This window comes from Amblyomma americanum, chromosome 2, assembly GCF_052857255.1.
Source record: "Amblyomma americanum isolate KBUSLIRL-KWMA chromosome 2, ASM5285725v1, whole genome shotgun sequence".
In the NCBI taxonomy this organism is placed as follows: Eukaryota; Metazoa; Arthropoda; class Arachnida; order Ixodida; family Ixodidae; genus Amblyomma; species Amblyomma americanum.
Genome location: NC_135498.1, coordinates 179,909,039 through 179,914,623, shown reverse-complemented (window position 1 = coordinate 179,914,623; position 5,585 = coordinate 179,909,039).

Below are 5,585 nucleotides of genomic sequence, written 5' to 3'. Positions count from 1 at the left end.
GGGTGGCTACAGTAGAACTGGTACAACCCTTACAAAAACTTCTTGAGACAGTCTATAGACTGTTCATAGACTTGTGTCTATAAAGTCTATAGACTATATATAGACAATCCCTAGAGAAGAACAGGCAATGCAAATCCTATAGACAGTCTATTGGCAATCTATTGATTTACCGGCATACATATTTAGTAGACTTTTGTCTGTAGACAGTCTATAGACTATGAACAGACAAAAAGCAATTGCTATAGGAAGGCAATACAGTCTATAAAAAGTCTATAGGCTGTCTACGAGAACATAAAGGAACGAACAGACAGTCGTGGACGAAGGTGCCGTGAATCGCGCAACCTTTGTTGCCAAATGGCAGTGCGCGGAGTCGTAAGACGCCGCCGCACGCTCCGAAACACCTTTCATAGACGCTCTGTCCACATAAACTGAAGTATAAAGCAAGTTACAGCGCAGCTGTTAACGGCTCGTTGTGAGCTGGGCGTCGTTGTCAGTGTCGATGATGCGGTATAGCCAGATCACGTGGCCACCACATGCACGTGCCTCACGCAACCTTCGGGGTCATCAGCAAGGGCGCGCGTCCACTCGTGACAGCGCAGCTCTTCCCACTGTGTGCAAGTTATCTGCTGCAATGAAATACGCGGTAGCGGAAGAGCAGCAGGAGGACACTTGGAAAGTATCGTGAAAATCACTGGACGATTTCGATAATCGTTAATTGCAATCGTAAACACGGCGCCCGCACAGAAGCGTCTCCAGCTCTGCGCAAAAATAAATAACTACACAACTACCTCATTTCATCGCACAAGTCACTCACAACAGCTGTGCTATACTAACGCATTACCTTAATCGTCCTGCGAGTTTTTTGCACTTGTCTTTTGTAACAGTAAGATCGCTTGGTATTATGCACGGCACTGGTGCTCAGCAGTCGGGGTAATACCACTCGAACAACTCCACGCCCGGAGATGGCCGTTCGATGTGATAGGACAAGCCCAGCAGGCGCGTTCTATGCCGGGACAACCGACACAGGTTTGGCAACGGAAAATTCCCGCGACAGGTTGACTCCACTGGAAAAACAGAACGCTGCTCAATTGACCATAAAGTGAATTTACTATATCTTTACATAGGGAGGACAGGCCTTTGCCAGGTGTTGTTTGAATGCCTTCAGCCTGCTATCCCTCAGTTTGCAGTGAAATGTACTCAAAACTGCATCAGCAAAGAAAGGAAGAAAAAGATGGAACAAAAACCACAAACGCAAAGCAAACCAGGTGCTAAGGCCATCTGCTGTTAACATTCTACTATTACTACTAGCAGCAGCGTCCAACGAGAGCGCCGGAATAAAACGATTTGAGGCAATTGTTATTATCGTTATTAGCCAAATCAACCCACTCCCCAGTCGACGCTGTCCACAGCCGTGTTTAAGTACTAAACGCATGCTGCGAAATTGGGGCAGTCAACGGGCGCTTTTATTTCCACTAAACTCGAGGTCGTGGCGAACTGCGCGAAATGGCGCGATTAAAAATAAGCACCTCCTAGTCTTGCACCCTTCCTCGCGAGGAAGAAACGGCAGCCGAAGGTGCACGTCTCTCGCGCAGTCTCGCTACGACCGCCCAGAACAGCCGCCGCGGACACTGTGCAAAATGGCAGCGGACAACAATTGGGGCAGACGGACACAGCGCGCGGCTATTCGAGACGTGGGACGTCGTAAGGCCCTCTGGACGAAGCGGCACGGACTGCCTGACCCCGTGTCAACCACCGGAGCTGCTCCTGCGCGGCGCCATTTCGGTCGTTACGTCGTCTGCTCGGTCGTTCCTGCGGCGCACGTCCAAGGACGTCGAACGTGTAGCGTGCGAGCAGCCGGCACGCGAGGATGGGTATGCCGAAGGCAGGGTTTCGAAAATGGACGACGTTACAGCCCTTTGTTGCCGCTGTCTCGGATGACGCAACGTCTCCGCGCGGTGGCCGTTCGCTCTGCCCCCTCTGTGTTCGGGTGGCGCCAAGCGTGAAGCAAGGGCAACGATACCAGCTCACGGAACGAGAACGAAGTGCGCGAAGTGAAAAAGAAAAGAAAAAAATCGGGCGACCGTATAGACGCAGTATAGGCTGTGCATTGAAAGCGGGATGAGGGGAAGGGCAGGGGGAAAGGGGAGTAAAGAAAGGATGGTGCAGGACTGGAGAGGCATATATAATCGCTTTGCGGTTGTTCCGCTTGGCAGGTCTGCCGTGCGGGCTTCTCGCTTCTCCGGAGCTCCCAGAGAATTACACCGCGCTCGGAAAACGCCGATAAAACCGTTCACCGAGACCACTGGTGGTTCCGCATCTTTATTTTTCTCCGTTGCCAGCTTTGTTTTCAGTCTTCTCCATTCCTGGCGTCAGCCCCAGAAGAATGTTTTCGGCTCCTCGCTGCCGCACGCACACGGAGGGGTTCCTTTCATCTCTCGGCCTTTGCGTAGAGAGAGAGAGACGAGAGATAGTGCGGTGGTACTGAGGGGGAAAGGGGAAGCGACGGTGCGCGCAGCAGACATACGCGCCCGAGTATAATAGCCGCCACCAGCGGTCGTAGCGCGCTGAGCGGCGGAAAACCATCATCCGGTGCAGCCAGGCGCTTCATGCCGGCCCCTCGCGCGGACAGAACGGTACGTGCGAGTGTGCGCCGCCGTTGCTGCTAGCAAGCGTGAGATTACGGAGGTGACCAGAGGGCGCTTTCGCCCCCCCCCCCCCCCCCCTCCCCCACTCTTTTGGCGATGCATGACTACGGTATGTTCATGCAGCGGAAGTTAAGTATTTCAGGGGGGGGGGGGGGGGGGGGGGGGGTGCTACTTTAAATGGGCCCGGAGTGACTTGAAAACGGGGGGAGTGGTGGGAGACAGAAGAGAGAGGGCAGGGTCGGATTGTTTCCGAGGTCGTGTGCAAAGGCTCTTCCATCTTCAGGTTGAGACTGTTGCGTGTAAGTATACTGCCCGCTCCAAATGGAAGAGTGCCTGAGCGGCAGTCTGATGGGAGACCTGTTTTGGGAGAGCTCCGTTTAGTGACCTTTCCGAGGAACAATCAGTGTGATGAGCGAGCCTGCAGTGAGCGCCGTCCACGGAGCAAATGAGATCAAAAGAAGAAACAGAGACAGATATACGGATAGTGAACATTGGCTTTTGAAATACTACAAACCGTGACAGGCTGTTACAGGCTGCTACAGACAAATCCAGATCTTCTAAAAGGGTTTCCAAAAGAGGGTACTACGCTGACGACGCATAAGAACGCCGATTTACAGAAAAACGAAGGAGCAGCGCACCCTACAAACTGTGGCTTATGAAATAGTATTATCTGCCAGTGCTTTCGCCTCCACTTCTGATGTGAAAATGCGTTGCTCACAAGTCTCTCGTGACCTCTACCAGCCTGCATACGGGACGGGGCCGCAACAGGCTGCAGGGTCACGTCTCATCCCGACGAAGAGCCCACTTGTACGGCCCATAAGACGCGCCCTAGAGATTCTATATACGCGGAGGTGACCTTCGGCGCCTGGCGGGCGGATCGTGGGTGAGGCGTCAAGGTGCTTCGTCTTCCTAACCTACAGGTAGGGTCCACTAACGAACTGTCGTCGGAGGTCAACCAGGACCTCCTCAGAGAGGTCGCGTAACCCTAATTGGACCCTCGCCGCTACGCATCGGTCGCAGGGGAAGGCGCAACTCCGCGACCTGTCGGGCGAATGTATACCTGTTATGCGCCATCTCAAAAGGCTGCCGTTCTTCTTTCTGGAGCGCTCGGGCGGCCTAGTTCACGGGAGAGTACGAGCGCCCCTGTCTGACGCTGCGTGAACAGCTGACCGAAGCGAGCTGCGGCAAAGTTCTACAAGTGGCTGCCTAGATTTGTTTTCTTCGAGTGGGTGCGAAATGAAGATAGCAACAATGAGACAAAAACTGAGTGTCCGGCTTCCCACTGGGTACTGCTCACAATGAGGGGGGGCGCTTGAAGAACGCCGACGCCAGCCCCCTAAGACATCAAGGACTGCAGGGGTTAGTCCTTTAGGGACCTCACGTACTACCACAGCCATTAGGACTTCAAAGATGTGCCTGCAAAGCCACATAAATTTGCCACTTCATTTTTCCAGAAGATGATTGAGTGGAAGGCGTCTTGGGCTGATAGCTGCTTTGGCAACCTGACAGGACCCCAGGATATCACTACATTGCAGTAAAAGTGTACAGCAGATATATTTACTATGAATATAGCATCAGTAATTGTAAGTTAAATGCCAAGTTGACCCAGGAAAAAAACTTAAATGAACACTATATTAACAGCATGGAGCAAACACCGCACAACAAGCCATTTCAAGGCTAATGAACAAAGTAAACAATTAGTAGAACAGGACAGCAGGAGAGAGGAAGAAAGTTATGTGCACTATAATTCCACTAAATAAGACCTCAAATATCTTCGATTAAGACATACTTTGTGCGCGAATTTATCAATTATTGAAGATTTCCAGCACGCCAAAACATGGCGCTTATAAAATGCACAGAAACTATATTCCAGAAATCCGGATTTCTTCAATGCCCGTCAGTATTTCGTCGTGCTACAGATTTCATCGAGGTTAATTGGGTGATAACTCCAAAGTCAGAAAGGAATTTTTAATAAACTTTCGTTTTTCGCGAGAACAAAGCGACGCAGTCCGTTTTATTTTGCTCATTTTTCGTAGGGAGCGCGAGCTTCAGATAACTCCACGCTGCGGTAAAGCTCTTCCCCTCTGCATGAAGATTTCGAACGGAGTCAGTGGCTTCAGCATGGTTGTCTCCAGCTCGTCGTGGCAGTGGTGGTGGCGATGTCGTTGTGTGCCCCTGGTGGCGCTACCTTTGCTAGAGTGTTGTCGGCATTTGCTCTGCACGAGCCTCGCACTGTGTTTGAGGAGATATCGAAGCTACAAGTCATTGGTCCAGAAGCGCTGATCTCTAACAAGTTCAGAGCTATACTGCGGGCTCGATTGCTTGTTAGTGATCAGGGTACTCAAGGTGAACGACACTGTTGAAGAGCGCGTCTCACGAACCTAACATCCGCCAAGACGACAGACAGATGTATTGGGGGAAAGGAAATGGCGCGGTATCTGTCTCATATATCGTTGGACACCTGAACCGCGCCGTAGGGGAAGGGATAAAGGAGGGAGTGAAAGAAGAAAGGAAGAAAGAGGTGCAGTAGTAGAGGGCTCCGGAATAATTTCGACCACATGGGGATCTTTAACGTGCACTGACATCGCACAGCACACGGGCGCCTTAGCGTTTTGCCTCCATAAAAACGCAGCCGCCGCGGTCGGGTTCGAACCCGGGAACTCCTGATCAGTAGCCGAGCGCGCTAACCACTGAGCGACCGCGGCGGGTCAGACGAAGGACAAGAGCAATGTTTCAGGACCCAGCGGCGTCTTCTTAACTTTTCCTGTTCTTGGCTAATGTGTGGCTATGAGGTGTGAGGTGCGGCTATGGTCGGCGCGCAGGGGCGGCAGGAGAGTGAAGTTAGTACGGAAGTACGTCTCCGGTATGCTAAAAACGTCTAATTACTGACGTTTCCACAGTTCCGTTGCTTAATTTTCGGATTTCGTAACTATCACAGAG